Source organism: Trematomus bernacchii, unplaced genomic scaffold, assembly GCF_902827165.1.
Source record: "Trematomus bernacchii unplaced genomic scaffold, fTreBer1.1, whole genome shotgun sequence".
NCBI lineage: Eukaryota > Metazoa > Chordata > Actinopteri > Perciformes > Nototheniidae > Trematomus > Trematomus bernacchii.
The window spans coordinates 796,808-817,245 of NW_022987786.1; the positions used below are offsets into that span (position 1 = coordinate 796,808).

The following is a 20,438-nucleotide window of genomic DNA, read 5'->3' on the forward strand; positions in this document are numbered from 1 at the left end:
ACTATATGTCTGTATGAAGTTGTTGTGAGTGTGGAGGGAGCAGCTACAGGTTAGCTTAGCCTAATCGATCAGTGCACTACGAAGCCAGTGCTAGACAGTGAACTGTCAACGGGGGGAGCCCCGCCGGTCATTATCGGCCGATATTCACTCTTAATAGTTTGATCGGTGCTCTCTATAAAGGCCGATCAGGAGAGCTGGATCTGATCGATATGGACATAAACGTGAGTGAAGTTTTAGCGAGCTGCATGAGAAACTGACGGGCTGTCAGGAGAGAGGGAGGGAGAGAGGAAAAGAGATGATCCTTACTCCCGTGTTATTAGCCATATCCGGTCATAGTCCGGTAATTACCTGCTAACGGAAACTCTGCTACACAATTCTTCTTCTTCTTATTATTATTATTATTATTATTGAAACATGACCGGTAAGTTTCAAATTTGTCCGGTAAAATAAATTCTGTCCGCGGAAACCCAGCTCCGGACAGTGCAAAATGCGTATATGAAGTGTCATGAACGCAATAAATCATACCCTCGTGGGGACGCGCTCATGTGATTGGCTTAGAATGAAGGAGACATCTGATTGGCTATAGATAGAAAGAATTACAAGTACGAATCGGGTGACCGTCAGGGGAGTCTCAAAAAACCCACACACGAATGCACAGCGATCCATGCACAGAAAGCGGGTTGTGTTTGCAGGTTCAGGGGATTTAAACGGAAAACAAATATGTGAGGATCAAAAATACATATGTAAAACTTTTTTCTGTATTTGGATTTTATTTACATGAATATGAAACGGAACACATTTGTGTGAGCATTGAAAAACACAAGTGTGAATCCTTCTGTGTGCATGTGTGTATTATGAGACTGTTCTGAGCCCATCTCAGTGTGTGTGTTGCTCCGCTCACCGGTCCGTCACAGCGGGTGGAGCTGCAGGATTTCTGCTTCTCACACGTTGCATACCGCTATTTTACTGTCTTTTTCGGACACCTTAAAATACTGCCAGACTGGTGAAGCCATTTTGGCGAGCTTGTTTTGCGCGCACAGAGAAAAGTGTCATGTATTTTACGTCATCATTTTACGTCATGCGATCGGCTCTCGCGATCGGCATTTTTAGAAAGCACCGATCGATCGGTAGAGAGTGAGTATCGGCCGATATCGATCGGTGGCCGATCGATCGGAGCATCCCTAATATTTATTCATTGATTTCTTTATGAATTATTCTCGCGCAATTTGAATTAATCCAAAGTATTTGTTTTTATTTGCTTTTACACATTTAAAAAGAAAAGGTGAATAAAGAAGCACATTAAAACTAAAGTATCAATGTATGTCACATTTAACCAACTAGTGCCTACATGCATGGGTCATATTTAAATCAGTACATTAAATGGCATATTATTCAATGTATGTATTTTTATAAATATATTTATTTTGGTAGGTTTGCTCTTCCATAATAATTATAATAAGGTACATGTGTCTAATAATACTTACATACTTTTACTTAAAGGGGACCTATCATGCAAAATGCACTTTTGTACGTCTTTTCTACATGAATATGTGTCCCCGGTGTTCCAGGGAACTCACCAAGTGTCAGAAAACACAACCCTCTCTATTTTCCTCCATACCCAAATCTCTAAAAAAGGGGCTGCAACGGATCTGATAAAAACTGATCCAGATTTGAACACTTCTATGACGTCACAGAAGTGGCGCTACGGCTATTGGGCCAACTCTCCACCTATCAGGGGAATGTGGGGTTTTGACAGTTTTTGTTTTATTGTCATCTAAAAACAGATTCTATAATCAGGGGTGCACATAACTGGTACGCAGGTACGCATGCACGGCAACAATCTGAAATGCGTACCATCACTTGTGTCACAAAGCGCATTTGCGTACCGACGTACTTGTGAAGCTTTTCCAGAAGGCGGTTAGATCACCGGTCTCCGCGTGCTGTGCACAGACAGGGCTGCTGTTAACGTCGGTCTGTACAGCAGCCCTGCGCTAAAACAGCTGATCACAACGTTCACACGCTCCGCGGTCACGAAGCTCTGTACTCCACTTCCACTACCACCCCCCCCCCCGTTGACAATCGCGAAGCGCTGTACTCCACCCCCCAAGCACTTTTATTTCCAAGGCAGTCTTTCCAGACCGCTACCGTAATGCATAGGATATTCGCGCACCACAAAACAACGCGGATGCTGGCTTGACTGTGTTTTCCGAAGTGGAGGCTGGCTTGACCGCATTGATAGGTCCCCTTTAACTTGTAATGGAGTATTTTCACAGTGTGGTGTTTGTACTTTTACTTCAGGATGTACTACCTGCAGCACGTGCTGATAAAGTGTCTAAAGTGTTGTTAATGTGATAATAAAGTGCTACTGAAGAGTTTAAAGTGTTAATGGAGAGTAAAGGGAACAGACCTGCTCTGTGTATCCGAAGCTGAGGCTGTAAAACAGCGTCCAGTAGTTTCTGGAGTCTCTTGTTCTCCTCTTTGGAAAGAGACAGCTCCTCCTCGAGCTCTGCTATTGTTTGTTCAAACAGAGCAAATATCTCTTCAGTAGTGAGTCGCTGCTTCTTCAACGACAGCAGCATTTGGACTTTACTCATGTTTCCTAGATCACCTTTTCCTGCAGACTCCGTTAAACACACCGTTTCTCTCTCCATCAAACTCTCAATCTGACTAGTGTTGCTAACGTGTTTCCAGCTAGCATGCTAAGCTAGCTCCTATAGTCCGAGGTAAACGCTCCAGAAAAAAGAGCACAGAGTCCATTCAGAGGTTGATCCAGACACACAGATGATGGATCAGTAGTGCTGGAGCTCACACACACTTTCTCAGGAACAGAGATGCGGCTTTCACACCAGCGCTTTTCCCTTTCTAGCTCCGAGCTAGAGCTTTTCTGGTTCAGCTCAGGTTTCCCTTTTCTGCTCCCGCTTTGTTCACACCACTCAGAGCCGGTGTAAGTACCATATGTGTTCCATGTGTTCGCCCTACCATATGTGTTCGGGGTCCGTCGGTTACCAATGACGTCACGCATTGGCTGTACGGTAACCCAAGAGGACATTTTACACGGTCAAATTCCGAATGTATTGAAACTCCAGACTCAACGTAAGAGCTTGAGCCTCTTCGGGGGATGCTAACATTTAAACATACACTTCATTCTTTACTTTGTCCGTTATTATATGTAGAAGATATTACTTTTTTCTCCGTCATGTTGTTTCCATAGCAACAACTTCAAAATAAATAAATCTAAATAGATGTGTGTTCTACACACCAAAATACGTTATCGATCGATTTACAAAAAAAAAATAGTATGGCCCGCCCTAATACACCAACGCAGTTTTTAAAGATATACATTTTTCAACACAGAATCATTTACCAAATTACACCATATCCATGCTGGTCTTTGATGGTCTTTGCTGGTGAAGCTGGTCATTATGCTGGTCTGCCGGCGCAAAAACCGGCAGACCAGCATGGACCAGCATGGACTTCATGCTGGTCCATGCTGGTCCATGCTGGTCTTTGCTGGTGAAGCTGGTCATTATGCTGGTCTGCCGGCGCAAAAACCGGCAGACCAGCATGGACCAGCATGGACTTCATGCTGGTCCATGCTGTAACATGGTGTGAAAGAAGTAATTATGACATGACTTCAAAATGTAGCTTTTTACTATTTTCGACCATATATAGCAATTTTTCATGTTTATCTTTACAAATACAAATGCATTTTGTTTTTGCGAATCATTGATCTATTCCATAAAGAAAAAATACCCCACAAGCAATGGCATTACGTAAACAAACATTTAAAGAGTTAAAATTCTGATAAATGTAGAATTGCAATGATATAGGGTTGAAATAAGGAGTAATAGCATATAGAAAGCTTATATTCTTGCAATGCTATAATGCATTTTTCAAAACTATAGACCTTTAAAAAGTCACTATGAGACATGGTCCATCTACATTGGCACAACCAACCCCCTGGCTCATTAACTAAGTATAGTTTATAACCTCAATTATTGAGTTATACATTCATATGTTATCAATTAATCTGTTCATTGCTTTTACGATGATGAATAGCTTAACTGTTATTTTTACACAACAGTAAGAAAATACCAATTCAAATGTCCAGAGGCATAGACATTACATACACAATGATATAAAACAGAAAAACAGCAAATCCTCATATTTACAAAGCTGGACTTATTTATAAATATTGTTATTGCTTCATCAATTGTATTGATGTAATATCTCAAAGTGAGAGTATTCACAGAGAGGCACAACTTAAAGATCAGACAGAATGGCCGTTTCTCAATGTCGAGTACACCTGCTGCAGAGCCACTATTTCAAGTATACTACGTCATCGAGTGGCGCCGAATGCTGGGCATTTAACATGCATTTAAACAGTCATTCGGCGCCACTCGATGACGTAGTCTACTTGAAATAGTGGCTCTGCAGCAGGTTTACTCGACATTGAGAAACGGCCACAAACTGACTGAGCAGCTCCATCGGCTCCTGTGTTGTGCACTGTTTGGGAAACCTAACAGTGAAGCTGATCATAGTTCTAGCTGGTGCTTTCAGGAATATTACAGCTAAATACAAGCTACAGTATAACAACCATTGAGCAATACTACTCCCTCTCATGTGCGTTTGGAAAAGCAACAAATGTGCGTCTGTTCACCCTTCTTTTAAGTCATGAATTCCTGCTCTACCCTGTCACCTGTTTCTCTATTAGAGTACCAGGATGTAGACAGAAGCTGCAACCAAAAGTACCCATTAAACTGTGTGGTGTTTTCGGGTGTTTTGCATTGTAGGTCTTGCCTTTGAGTCTACACAGCAACGAAGTCCAACAGCTTTGCTGTTCACACAGGTTCCATTTTCCCTCCAACATTTTCCCTGATCAACAAAGGGTCTGAGAAAAATAGACACGACAGACTCATGGGAACCAAACCAAAGACCTGTAAGCATTACATTCTGGAATCTTTGTGCTTTGTGACGTGCAACAACATGTGACAAACAACAAAAACGTGTGAGTTTTAACATGTTTATTTATTGACTTTTCATTCCTGTATGGCAATATTCATTTTGCACAGAGCTGTTTGTCAGAGCACTTAATCCTTCTGGGATATATAGAGGATATTACCTTGTTTTTTGAACACGGTATTTATTGTGAAATACATGCCTTGTACATGCCATAGGGGGGAAATATTCAGACAAAACACAACATTTACAAGATTACATTTGTAATTTTAAATGAGAAAAAACAAAGAATATTTTTAGATAAAAGTAATTTATTTGCCAAAAAAGAAACTTGGATATTCTAAACTGATTAGTATAATTTAATTCTTAAACCTTATCTGTGTTGCTAGAGTTCAAAACATTGCAAGCATTATATATCTATATACGACGTCTACTGCACACAGACAAAATATGTAAGAGAGATGCAGTCTATGGTATTTACTATACAGAGCGGGAAGTGCGTGAACCGCGGGAAGCTGAGGTAGACCTCAGCTCACGCGCTTCCCGCTCTGTATAGTTACATTCGCTCTGTGATTGGCTGAGAGACAGGAGATGTTCGACTGATCCAGAGATCTATAATAGAATTTCTATTATCGGGCTCTGGACTGACCCACACAGCATGTATTTACATCTCTGACAAATCTGGCCCACATCTCTTCCCGGGGGCGCTCCAGAATTCCCTGTCCCCTCCTGATCCTCTCCGGCAATGCTAAAGGCCCCAAGTCCACCTGGGTTGTCCAGGTCTTGGTGTAGGCGAGCAAGGAACGTTCCGGGGAGTGGGGTCTCGCCTGCCTCCAGAATTCTCCCCAGAGTAACAAGTGTGACTGGCACCTAAATGTGGAAAAAGACAACAATATAATAGGATGGATAATGCAAATAACTGGGAGCATCAAATGCATTTATTTGTAATCTACCTGCTTCTTTATGTAGAATGTATATTATAGGGCTCTGGACTGACCCACACAGCAACCACATCAAACCATCAATTAAGCAAAAATGTTTGCCTACGTTAAATACTTGGACGACGGAGTTAAAGAAATCGTTCCAACGTCTTATATTAAGGACTCCAGAAACAGTGCCTTCAAATGGGGAATCCCAATCCATCTATCCAAACTATCACCATTAAGTGAAACCTCTCTTTTCAAGAAATGTTAGATTCTGATACAGAATCCCACGAAAATATTGGAAGTTAGCACATGGAAAAATAGCAGACAGCTTTAGAAAATAATGTATTGGCAATGCAGCAAATCTTATAATATAAGCTGTGTATATTTTGTGTCTGAATATTGTGTATTATACATTTTTATTTTTCTAACAACCATGTAAGCAGCATTGTATAGTGATATCTGTTGCTCATATCTGTTGTTCTGCTACGTTATAACGTACAGAACAACAGATATGAGCAGCTGTTGACACCGCCAACAACTAGGGGGCAGCAGAAGCGCCAGAGTGAGTGATTGACGTTTGAATGAGAGAGTAGATGGAGACGGAGTGTAAACAAAACTAGATAGCAAATATGGAGAAGGAACGTTATGTTTAATCACTTAAAGAAACACCCTTTTGAGACGAGGACACTGGAGGGAAAGCTGAGAGTAAAAGAGCTCGGACCTGATCAGCCTGACATAGGCAGGGCAGGAGTTGTACAGAGGAAGGCAGTACACGCTCTTTTTCAAGGAGCTGGTTTAGCAAGAAGGCTAACTACCTGCAGCAACACCAGTGCTATATGTTATGTTCCCCTGCCTCCCTTTTTCAAACGTCAGGATCAGACCAGTCTATGGACCAGACCCAGCATGGATCCAGACAGATGTGAGTGACTTAAAGCACATCTCAGAAAAAACTAAAAGCATGAACAAACTAGAGTCCACATGGATGATGCTATGCGACTAGCCATGTTTAGGAAAGTAAACACAGCTGTCCAATGAGGGTACAGGATAGGGATCACTCAGTAGCCTAAGCATAATAAGGAGGTTGACAAAAACAGGCACTAAAATAATAGACTGTATCAAGTGCTGTGTGCCTTTGAGCTAGCCCTGCGTTGTAATATGAGTTTGTGTATAAGTTTGCTTACATTTTGGTTCCCCCCTGGAGAAAAATGCACCAGCCGCCACTGCATTACATAATAAGATGATTGACATCGCTTCATGCTATAATGACAGCTCTTAGAAGAACATTCTAGAATTCAAGATTCCAGAGCAGTGTCTCGTGCGCAAAAGAAATAGGTAGCGCGTGAGGCCAAGAATGTGTAAAAGTAATCCGTTCGGCCCGAAACATCTGTCAGCCAGGATGTTTGCTTATGTGAAATACACGGACGGATTTAAGGCTATTGTAGCTACCTATAACAAACATCCAAAACTTCAACCTAAAAACATATCAAGCGGACATCCTCTATCCCATTCTTTGGGAAGAAAACATATTTCAACGGCCAGGTTCTGCTTGTGAAAGGTACGAATAATTAGGCTACCTTAACATTAATAATTAATATGCGAGTAGCCAACGGCTTATTCTAACCGTTAGACTCTAACGGCTAGAGTATGCAGACTTATAAGCCGTATATATATATTTATATATATATTATATGTTATATATATATATAGCCTATATATATATAATATATACGTTACTAGTACGTTAAGATGGCTTACTTTAACGTTAGAATAAGCCGCTTACTTTAACGGCATACTCGTTACGTTGACGTAAACTACCGAAATTAAAGTAAGGTAAAATCATTACCATGGACATTAAACATTAACGTTAGCTTCACTTACCTTTTGACAGAAACCCAAGAGATTGAGGACTCAACATCAAATCCTCCAAAACGAATCAGAGTTCCAAGGATCCAAGAAGATGTAGTTGATGTTGATCATTGTGAAGGGGAATCCACAGAAATGGATGCTCTCAAAAAGAAATCGGTATGTTTTTCTTATTTTTAAGGAAAATGTTCTGAAAAATGCATCTTCTGCTTCTGCTTCTTCCTCTTCTTCTTCTTCCTGGTGCATGCTGGGAGATTTTCGGAGGGTGAAAGAAAGAGAAGACTGGTTGTGGACTTGAAGGGAACGACTTCCTGGCCTTCCTGACATCCAGGAAAAAGGTGAGATTCAAATCCATTTTAATGCCAAAAGTAAGTTATTGTTTTTAACTTTTTAAATATGATTTTTTGGGGCATTTCTGTTTTATTGGAAAGAGGCAGTAGAGATGTACTGGAAACAGTGGAGAGGGAGAAGATGCAGCAAAAGGCCCAGCCGGATGGTTGCTGCTCCGTGTGGAACGTGTTCTCCAGTATCAGGTAAAGCACCAGTTATTTCTGAGTCTGGATTCAGCCTTTGGAATGTCATTCACAACAGTGCATTGTAAAGACTGAACGATTTCAAGCTTCACATGATTTGGTCTTTTACTTCAGAGGATGTTTGTCACTGAACTTCTTTAATGCTTAGTTTTTGGATTGATGATATTGTTTTGTTCTTTATTTTTGGAGTGAGAATCACTTTGCAATTGTGTAAGTGCTATATAAATAGTTATACTAATATTATTGTTGTTACCATCATTGCTATTATTAACAATGTTTTCTTTGTTGTCTTTCTTTATCGCTGCAGAAAGGATCATGCCAGCCCACATCAAACACCTGATCAAGAACTTGAGAATCTTCAGGCAGAAAAGATGAAAACACCTGTTCAAAGTTCCAGTTCCCTGTACATCAAACGATGCCTGTCCTCTGTTCCACATGTCTTCAGTCAGTCCTGGACCCTATGACTAGGACACTAGTTCTACCAAGGCTTAATAGAGGTAAGCAGTGGTAGGAGAGGAGTTATCTTTGTATTTAGGCTGCAAGTCGACAAAGGTGATCAGATGCTGATGCTAATAACCATCCGAGTCATTTGATATTGATTGTCTGCTAATACCGAATCCTGATCCGATTCTTCTATTTCCCAGATAATACAGCTGCACAATTACAACAGGAACTAATCTTTAGACGGTTAATACAGAAGGTACATTTCATGTTTGTGTTTCTACCAGTCATAGGGTAACAACAGATTTGACTGGTGGTAGGCTAAAAGGCTGGTTTGTTGATCATTTTATTTTTCATTACATTATAAAGATCTGCTAAATTGGAGGATTCCAAAGCTGAGCTGGAAGGGGAAGTCTCCACCTACAGGACAGCACATCTAAACATTCATTTGGATAAACTATTAAACCAGGTATTTTCACAAAGTAAGTACATTTGTTTTTAAATTGCAAGCAAATAATAATGACAGTCTTGGATCGATTTTGCATTTGAACTTTCATCAGCAACTGCAATAAAAGAAACAGACAAGATGGCAGTGAAATGTGTAAACAATCAGCCCATCAAGATATACGCATATGAATTTATACTATTGTTGAAATGTTTTTGTCCTTTCTTTGTCTTATTCACATTCTGTAGAAGAACAATCTGAGACCCAGTGTGAGCCTGCACCCTGGACACCCACACACCCCAATAATCCCCCTTCAAAGAGCGAGCCGCATGGGAAGGTATATATTATTTCCATAGTGGAGCCTTTTTATTTTTGCTCCTCAGTCTCATATTGGTGTCTACCTTTTATGTATAGGCTACTGGACACATTTGATGTTTCAGATTGTTGTCATTCACTTGCAAGGGGAGATTCCAGTGCGTCCAGAGGTCTGGGCAAAAATAAAAAACAACACAAGGGACTCCATGTTCGTGAAGGAGTTGGCTGTGGCGTTTTGGGGCACCGACACCTTAGGGGAAAGGAGCCTGACTGGAAAGGAATGCCCCACCACCAAGACCACCAGGCAGCCCCTCACCCTGCAGAAGCTATGGGGTTTGAAAGGTATGTTCTTAGCAGCACTAGCCACTTGCTCTTTGTGAGATACCAAGTTCTTGGTTATTTGAAATGTAATATTGATGATGTAATAATTAAAACTAGGGATGGGTACCGAGCCCCGGTATTAACGGGGCCCCGGGGATGAATTATTAAAGACCGTGGTACCGTTAAGGTCCAACGTTAACGATCTTTTTATCGGTAATGGAGACGTTAAAAAAATTGATGTCATATGTATTATTGCTACACACACATTATATCGCAGTCTTACTGTCGCCAACTCCGTTTCTGATATGCAAAAAGACTACAACATGCGTCTATGATTTATTTGTTATCTTTCCAATCCAGACGAGAGATCTCTCTCCCCTGTCTGTGTGCGAGGGGGCGGTTTACACACACACACACACACACACACACACACACACACACACACACACACACACACACACACACACACACACACCATTTGTTTACTGGGTGGACGGGGAGGGGGGGGGATTGGACGGGGAGACACTAGCCTCGTCTCAATACCCCTCCTCGACTCCTCCTTTCCCTCACTCGCGTCCCTTCCTTGCGTCTTAGCTCCGCCTCCGTAAGATGCGAGCGAGAGACACGAGGAGGTGACGCGAGGACAGAGGAGTCCTCAGGTATTAATTGGGATGTCCTCGTTCACTCAAACGTCACTCTTAAACGACGTCTGTTAATGATGACATGTGCACAGCTGTATCCCCTCTCATTGGGTTTAACTGAATAACCTTTAGAACCGGCCCATTTGTTGTTAAATATGTATTTAAATGATGAATCTTTCTCTTTTTAGTCAAGGAATTCAATGTATGATGGTTGGTCCTGCTTTTGTGTTCCGTTTTGGTGTAAAATGTACATTTCAATAAAATTATAATTATAATAATGTGAAAGCCTTTACTCTGAACATGTGTGTCCTGTAGATCCCCACATTCACCACAAACCCACATTCAGGACTGTGCATTTTAAATAATTTAACTACTCAATATTTTAACACAAAACAAAACAAATAATTTGTATTTATCAAGATCTAGCCATTTATGAAATAGCTTTCTTAATAGCTATGTTTTAGTGACATTCAAGATCATTAAACATGACTTAAATTGTTAGTATAACCTTAAGAAATGAATTGCACATAATAATTCCCACTGAGCTGTGAGCACTTATACATTTATGTGACGCTTTCCCACTCATTCTTCCAGTTCTCCGTTTTCCTGTGTTGAAATCGACCAGCTGTGAAGGTGGGGGCGGGGCTTTTATCCGCGAGTAGTGAAAACACTTCCGCGTAGTCTGCTCTCGTGTATCCTCCCTCACCCCTCCTCCCGCACCCCTCCTCCCTCACCCCTCCTCCCTCACCTCTCCTCGACTCCTCCGTGTGCATTTCAGCTATTGGGACGTCCTTCAAAATGGCGTGTCTTGATCGATTTCCGGGTCAAGTCCCGGAGGAGGGGAAGAGAGGAGTCTGACACACACACACACACACACACACACACACACACACACACACACTGTTGGAGTAGAATACCTCTGCTACGCGCCGTTCGTTGGATGAGGCTGGATCTCTATTAAATTAAGAAAGGAATTGAAAACACCGGAATCAAAGTTATAACAAATTATCTGAGTTTACTTCTAGTAGGAAACCAAACACATATACAAGTTATACAGAGTACTCGAGTACCCCGGACTTTTAGATTTGTGATGCGATGCGGATAAATGCATCGGGACCAGACAAACTCATCAAACGAGAAGAAATTGGACTTCAAGTTTGTGATTCGATGCGGACACAGATATCAGGACCAACAAACTCACCAAACCCAAAAGCAATTTTACACACACAAACGTCAGTATTTCTATCTGTCTTTGGGGCGGAGATTTGTCGATTCTTCCTTCCCACTTTTCTCCCAAGCGAATCAGAGAAGCCCTGGGGAGGAGCTGTTTAAACTGACCACCTCCTCCAAGTGTCCTGATTGGCTGGATTCGCTTCTGGCCGAGGTCAATCAGAGTTTCGAACAGAGTGAGACCCCAAACCACACTAGGTCAAAAGTCAATTCTTATCTCCGTCCCGATCTCCCCTCCCTACCTTTTCCAGGGGATCTTTTCCTATTTTACGATGTCTTTAACGACTTAGAAACAGCATCTGGCTCTTAGTGGTGATAAGGATCAATGTTGGTGTGTGAAACACAGAATCTCTAAGTCAGTGAATTTAAAAGTGAGAATAACATTCTTTTTCTAAGTGATTATCAAAACCCGTTCAAACAATATATGTTTACTTCAATACAGTGTAGAATCATATCTTCTTACTTCAATCCCTCTTTTGATCTCACCTCACGAGATCAACATATAGCATTTGAAACATTACCACTGTCAATTTTCTTCTTACTGTGTCTGTCCCAACATTTATATAAACCCATCAGAAGTTGGGATATAGAGCACTTTAAACCTTTAGGAACAGTCCACAACAACAACTTATTATGACAGTGGAGGGAGAATAAAATATGTCTAAAAAGCAAAGTCCTTGTCAGCTGAGTCATCTTTACTCTTCCCTCAATGGTGGAACTGATGAGTCTTAACACACAATGAGCAGATACAAGGCACACAACAACAACCACATGTCACCAAAATGGCAATAAAAGTAGCCACAGAAATCAGAAAAGACATTATCATACTTTTCCCTCTTTTGGTAACACATAGTTCTGTAGAATAAAAAAATACAAATCCCTTACATTATAGGATATAAAAATAAAGTTGAAAGTTCCTCAAAAAAAATGGATTGTTCAGACAAAGTTCCACACCGGCTATATCAACCTGTTTCAGCGGGAAATGGAGTTCCCTGTGCCGTCTTGGTTTGCCATGTCTTCGTCCCCCCAGCCCGCTGACGGCGGCTTCTGGGGTGCTTGCTAGAGAGATGTGGCCTGATTGTCTTCCCCCGGCCCGCTGATGGCGGCTTCCGGGTCGATGCTGGAGAGATGTCCCGATCCTCCTCCTCCGGACTGCTGATGGCGCCTCCTGGGTCGACTGTTGGAGAGATGTCCTGATCCTCCTCCTCCGGTCTGCTGATGGCGCCTCCTGGGTCGACTGCCTTGACGAGAGCCAGATCTGTTCTGATGTCGTCCAGGGTCCTCGCGACGAGGGCCAACTCTGTCCTGATGTCGTCCAGGGTCCTCGCAGGTGTTTTTCCCGACCGCACACTGGCTCCAGTGGTACCAGTTGTCTCCCTTTCCATCTGAGCGGACGGCATGGGAGGTCCCCTCCAACCAGACGTAATCTGCTGTGTTGGCCTTGTGTTTCTCGGGTCCCCCTTTTAACGTCAGCAGCCTGTGTGGAGAAGTCTCATACCAAGCCCTTAAGTTGCTGGAAATATGGTTTTGAAATCATCTCAAAAAATAAAAATCAAAAATCTAAATCAAAAATCAAAATCAAAATCAAAAATAGAACAAAAATAAAAATAAAACAAAAAAGGAACAAACTAACAAAACAAAAAATAACCAAAGCTAGATTATTTTAAATGTATCAATTTCTCTTAAAAGCAACAAATAAAACAAAACAAAAAATACCATAACTAGTATTTTAAATTGATAAATTTCTCCTAAAAACGTAATAATCTCACATACATATTGTCTGATGTATATCCCATCCTTTTCCCCCTTTTTCTGAAATAGAACGCCGTTAACGGTGTTCTCATTTTCAGAAATATCGAGCCTTATACATCAGTTATTTAATATCAGCTATATATTTATTATTACTATTACTTATATATCAGGCATTAAATGTCAGCCTTCTTCCATGATTGACCTCGTCTACATTATCTGACTTATATTGATACGTGTCTGTTTGTATTTATTTAATATACTGGGCAATTATTGATAACCTTTTGAATCTCCCTCTTTTCTTAACAACTTGAGGTATGGCTATTTTGAAATCTGACTTGGTTAAGAGATGATTTGTTTATTGGTGAAAGGAACACTCTTCCCCTCAATGGTGTGGGGGTGGATATTCAGGGAGAGTTCCTTACAATCTCCAGATCTTCCTCTCAGTGTAGAGGCCATAAAACCTTTTAATGGGCTCTGTGGTCTGTTCAGATTTAGATTTTCTTCCTCTCCAGAGGTCACGCCTGTCTTTGACCCTGTATGCTGCTTTGAGTCAGCAGCACCTCAGGACAGAGAAAGGGAGATCTCTTCTCAAAAGTGTAAGTTCCCTTTTGAGCAACATAGCAACACATTTAACTCTCCCTGACTTGTTTGTAAAGCGTTCTTTAAGGCCTGAATCGAGTCTTCCGTTATGTAACGGAAAATCCCATTTCCAAAAAGGGTCAGTTTAATAGCCCTTATCATATTACCGCTCTGTGCTTGCATGCTAGGACCTATTGTCTTTGCCAGAGCTGCTGCTAGTCTTTCTACATGTATTAGCTCCATATTAGCAGGGTTCACTAACATGGTTGGTTGATCCAGTTTAAGATTTTCAATATCTTCCATTACTATTTCCAACATTCCTTATCCCTGAATATCAGGTCTAACAATGTGTTTTCCTTTAGGAGTATTAGATGGGATACTCATAAGTGGCATTTGTGAGCCCTTATCTCCTTAGGGTGGAGGTAGGGTCTCAGACATTATACCACCTTCTTGTTGCTCTCTGTCTCTCAAGTATTACACAGATTTGACTTTAAAAAAATCACACAGAGCTTCTCATACCTTATCATATCACATTCAGGCAAATTATTATTGTGCAATGTTTATTTCAACAGATAGCGTGACTTCCAGAAGTAGGCTTCTACAATCTCCTCACGGTGATTGCGACTTCAGGTCAAGAGTTAAAAACTCAGTCAACAAAATCTCTTTATCGTCACGTTTAATGAGCCTGATTATCCCCACAACAGTTTTGTGATGAGATACGGTCGTTCCAAATAATTAGTTGGAGGTCGCGTCTCTCTCCTCCTCTATCACCCACCATATTACAATTACAGACATTTTTATACATTTAAAGCACCACGAAAGGTAACCGCATTAATCAATCTGATCATGACCTGCGGGGAATGCAACCCTTTTTTACGCCTTTTGTAGTCTTTAATTAAAGCGCTGCAAGGTACAGTAACCGCATTAATCAATCTTATCATGATCTGCGGGGAATTTAACCCTCTTTTTCTAGCCTTGCAGCCTTCGTATTTAGTGAGTGAAGGGCTGGGATCTACCCGCCACACTCAAACACTATTTTTGCTCTAGATCCAGGACTGAATACCCTTCTCTAAGCACTAATAATCTAATTTAACTAGAATATGTATTGTATTTCCCACCGTGACTAAAAACACTGAGAACGCTGCTGACAACTCTAAAATTTTAGTATAATCAATCACAGATTTTCGATAATCAAAACAGGTGTCTGCTCACCTTTTGTATATGGCCATTGGTTTAGTTGTCACCAGTATCTCTGTGTCCTCCCCCTGGACTGGATTCTGTCCCCCGGCTATCGGTGTTCCTTTCTAGAGATCAGCTCACAAACGTCGGGAGTCACCACTTGTTGGAGTAGAATACCTCTGCTACGCGCCGTTCGTTGGATGAGGCTGGATCTCTATTAAATTAAGAAAGGAATTGAAAACACCGGAATCAAAGTTATAACAAATTATCTGAGTTTACTTCTAGTAGGAAACCAAACACATATACAAGTTATACAGAGTACTCGAGTACCCCGGACTTTTAGATTTGTGATGCGATGCGGATAAATGCATCGGGACCAGACAAACTCATCAAACGAGAAGAAATTGGACTTCAAGTTTGTGATTCGATGCGGACACAGATATCAGGACCAACAAACTCACCAAACCCAAAAGCAATTTTACACACACAAACGTCAGTATTTCTATCTGTCTTTGGGGCGGAGATTTGTCGATTCTTCTTCCTTCCCACTTTTCTCCCAAGCGAATCAGAGAAGCCCTGGGGAGGAGCTGTTTAAACTGACCACCTCCTCCAAGTGTCCTGATTGGCTGGATTCGCTTCTGGCCGAGGTCAATCAGAGTTTCGAACAGAGTGAGACCCCAAACCACACTAGGTCAAAAGTCAATTCTTATCTCCGTCCCGATCTCCCCTCCCTACCTTTTCCAGGGGATCTTTTCCTATTTTACGATGTCTTTAACGACTTAGAAACAGCATCTGGCTCTTAGTGGTGATAAGGATCAATGTTGGTGTGTGAAACACAGAATCTCTAAGTCAGTGAATTTAAAAGTGAGAATAACATTCTTTTTCTAAGTGATTATCAAAACCCGTTCAAACAATATATGTTTACTTCAATACAGTGTAGAATCATATCTTCTTACTTCAACACACACACACACACACACACACACACACACACACACACACACACACACACACACACACACACACACACACACACACACACACGGTTCAAATCAAGTTGCATAAATGCTTGAGCTACGTTTTTATTATAATGAATAAATTAATTTCTAGTAACTCTATAGCCCCATCCACAAGTAACGTTTCCACGTCAGGTATATATTATGTATGCTAGCAGCAACACACGGAGTTAACTAAATGATACAAACATGGGTTAATGATTAGAGGTAACTGAGTTATTTATTTTGTTAAAGTTTCAGCTATCCTGTTTACAGTTCTGTCATCACATCATTTAATACCATTTGTTAAAACATTGTTGTTTCTTATTTTCAGTTTGCTTCAAGCATGGCTGTACGAGAAAGACGTGGAGGACCAAGAAATGCTGGCCAGATTGGCAAAGACCGGAAGATACATAACAGAGAAACATAATGGATATTAACAAGAAAAAGAAAAAAATACTTTAAACATTTTTTTTTACAATTTCTTTGTTGCTATTTACATTTTGAATTATATTTGTTATTTTTAAATCAAATGCATTTATTTTAGATGATATATTTATTTAGATGTAGGTTTTTTTTGGAATATTATTGTATTGTTAATGTATAATTTATTAAATAAAAATACTGTTATGAACACAATACAATGTCTTTATTTTGATAGTTACCAGAATACATTGTATATTTAATACTAACATAAGCTGGTGATAGATAAATGCTGGTATGCCAGCAAAACCAGCATATGTTGTGTTTTGGTCGCTTGTATGCTGGTCTATGCTAGTATGCTGGTGACCAGCAAACCAGCATACTATGCTGGTCCCCAGTATGATCCACCAGCATGGACCACCAGCATGGACCACCAGCATGGACCAGCATGATCCACCAGCATGGACCACCAGCATGGACCAGCATGATCCACCAGCATGGACCCACCAGCATGATCCACCAGCATGGTCCATGCTGGTGGGTCCATGCTGGCCGACACTCGAAGTGTGGAAGTCATTGAACTCTGGGGCTAACTCCCCCCTATAACTTGTCCTTACTTTGGCCAACTTGATTTAAATTAGTTTGTTTATTTTATTCTAGTTAATTGTTTATTTTGTTTAACTGAACCTTTTCTCTTGTGATTTGTTTTATTCTTAAATGTTTACACAAGTTATCTGTTTATGAGAACATATTTGCTATTGTGTTTGTTTATTACTTTGATTTACTTATTTAGCCCCCATTAACTGCATTCCCCTCTTTGTTCCCCTACTTAGTTACTGAGAGCTGAAGGTGGTGGTGCTGGTGTCCAAGGTGGTGGTTTTCCTCTCTCCTTTTGTGTGTGATGTGCTCCCCCGGGATTTGATTTCCTGCACGTATGACTGGGGTGATTTAAGTTTGGTTTGTTTGGGGATCCTTCCACTCACTCGTCGACCCTATCCCCCCACTGGTAAGCCTCAGCCCCTAATTCATTTGTTCCCTTTGTGCTACAGCCCTGTGCGACTGTTTTAAACTGCATTTTAAACTATTGACTTGTGCTAAATAAAATGGTATATTTTTGATAAATTGAAACCACGTCTCTGGCTCCATTAGTATTCCAACCTATGTGTCCTCTGAAAAAGTGTTAATATTTCCTTGGGTGAAACTCCCAGGGTGGCGTTGTCGGAATTGTGAATGGTGTAATCAAACCAACTTGAACAAATACATTCACCTATCCTCCCCTCTGCGGCTACTGCCACATATGTCATAGGAAAAAGCTAGCAGTCCCCTAGAGAAGTTTAGTGAACGCCATGGGTCTATTGACAGCTTTATCAGCTAGCAGTTGGGTGAATAATGAGATCAGAAATCTTTTATTTGTTTCGCCACAGGGTAATTTACATGATTACAACAGCAGATAAAGTGAGGAGTAAAAGACAGAAATGGCGATGTGGGGATTGTCCACAGTATTGAGTATGTAAGTCGCTTTGGATAAAAGCGTCTAACAAGTAACATGTCATGTATGAACACGTTGATTGTAATTCAGATAAAAAAAACAACTGGCCTGTGTTGACTTTGTTTGCATGTATGGCTGTCTGCCTGTGTTATTCCGGTAGTCTGCCAATTTCTCCTGCATGAAAAGAGTCAAGTAGAATTATTTTCCATGGTCTACTCGGATTTGGTCCCACATTGCATATCGTAGGACAGCACTCCTGCAAAACAGCAATACAAAAGTCTTATGACATGTAACAGAATTTCATGTTTGTTGTTACAACCTAAGCATTGGGTTTACGCAGTTAAAATGTTGATCTCATCAATCAATTACCAAGTAACGTACAATATACAGTGATTACCTGTCAGTAGTTTAAGAAGTATTCGATTTACAATATGTTTGTGAGGATTTGCAGTATCTCCCTCCTTCTTCTCTTCTTTGTTTTATGTTTGTTATGTTCGTTCTGTCTGTTTGTGTGTCTGTCTCCCTGGCTGGGTGTGGCTGACCCACTTCTGATTCCCGCCAACTCACCTCCGCAGCTGCTGCTCATCATCCTGATTACACTACTCACCTTCACCTGCTTATATGCCCGGTTCTCTCATCCAGTATTCACCAGTTCGTCGTTTCACCTCGCTGGTAATTCGACTTGGTACATGTAGTTTATGGTAAAACTAACTCTCTGTGTTCCTGCCAAATCTAACCCTTGTGTTCTGCGTCAGAATCCATCTGCCTACTCCTCTGCCTGCCACATCCAGCCACGTACCTCTCGTCTGAGTATCTCCGTGCTTCCACGCACACCAGCTCCAACCTGTCAACTATCGCCAGCTCTGGTTCCCCGGCTCTCCTCGTCAGAGTATCTCCGTGCATATCCGCACCACCTCAGTTGACAAACCCTGGCTTTGGGTTTATTGGATATTAAATCCCTCGTCTGACTCTATATTAGGTTTTTGGTTAATAAACCTTTTTCTACCTCAAAAGCTCTGTTTCATCGTCCTGTGTTCAGCATAGTGAATTCACTCCTGTAGCTACCGGTGAGCTTAACAGATATTTCTCCAAACGGAGTACGCCGGGCTCGGTAGATTTCCAAGTAAGCTGGAGATTGGAACAGTACTTCGGCGGCACTCGATGACGTAGTATGCTTGAAATAGTGTCTCTGAAGCAGCTTTACTCGAGATTGAGAAACATCCACGGTCTAGCTGCGGCCGCGGCAAGTACACGACACTACACGACACGCCCCCTACACGACACGCCCACCTGACACGACACTACGGTGGCTGAGAGACATTAGTGATCTCCAGTGTGCTGGGCAGTGTGGCGTCGGAGGGAGCCGAGGGCACCACCGGAGGAGAGGCGAGCGATGACAGCAGCATCACCGTGGTGCAGCTCCCCGCACAGACTGAGGGGACTTGTTACACGGAGCCCATCACCGGGGAAGCCTGCGGCGGGAGAAGGCGGTCTGCTCGGCCTGCCCTTGGCTCTGGGGTCCCTCCTTAAAAAAAGTCTCACCATACTTAATCCTAGACAGGAGCACATGGTATATATTGTACGACTTTGTCATTTTTTTAATGTTGATATGTATTCGCTCATAGCCTACTGTGCCTTAGACAATACAAGTGAATTTTGAGTTCGCAGTTTATTTGCATTAAAAACGTGTTTTTAAACCCTTCTGTTGAAATTTGATATTTTGTTTCTTAAAAGATTAAATCTTTAAAAACATGCTGTTTGCCATTTTTAAAGTTTGATGGAAGAAATTAAAATATAGGTCACTGGCGTGGAGCTTTAGGCCTGCAATGCTTTAAAAAAAATGTTGGTGTTGTTTCAGTTTTGAGTGAATATGGATGTTAAATTCACAAATGAGTCTGAATAATCTTGAACAAGAACAGGATCTTGAGCCATGATGTTTTTAAAGTACAGAAACATTCAGAATGCATGACGATTTCTTCAAAGGTTTTGTAATAGACCCCTAGTACTTTTAATTTATAAAGTAATAATAATACATGTGAATGACTGAGCTCATTAGTGGCCTGACTGGCCCTCCTAATTTGTTCCTTAATGACCCCATGATGTGATTATGTATATCTTAAAACCTTTAACAACTATATTTAGATGTTCACAAATATCTACATTTATGTATAAATACATGTGTAGCAGTTAGACAAACATAATTAATAGATTATCTCATTAATACCTATTTTATATATTTAAAAAAGTTTACTAAACCACCGTTTGTTGACAAAATGATTTGGGTTGAAAGTTATACTGTTGTGTCTCAAACGGATAGACTAGGTTATTAATTTATTTGCCTAATAGT

General features: G+C 41.0%; 1 long non-coding RNA gene across 4 annotated transcripts; it reads left to right on the forward strand.

Moving 5' to 3' along the window:
- Positions 1–6,490: 6,490 nt before the first annotated feature.
- On the forward strand, positions 6,491–16,648 carry LOC117497533. 4 transcript variants are annotated; one of them, XR_004557425.1, is made up of 9 exons: positions 6,491–6,804; positions 7,774–8,086; positions 8,180–8,281; positions 8,589–8,778; positions 8,926–8,981; positions 9,092–9,204; positions 9,416–9,504; positions 9,608–9,824; positions 16,514–16,648. It is a non-coding gene; the product is annotated as an uncharacterized LOC117497533 (long non-coding RNA). The 4 variants fall into 4 exon arrangements; XR_004557427.1 differs by having other exon boundaries at positions 9,630–9,824; XR_004557428.1 differs by having other exon boundaries at positions 9,092–9,191.
- The last annotated feature ends 3,790 nt before the right edge of the window (positions 16,649–20,438 follow it).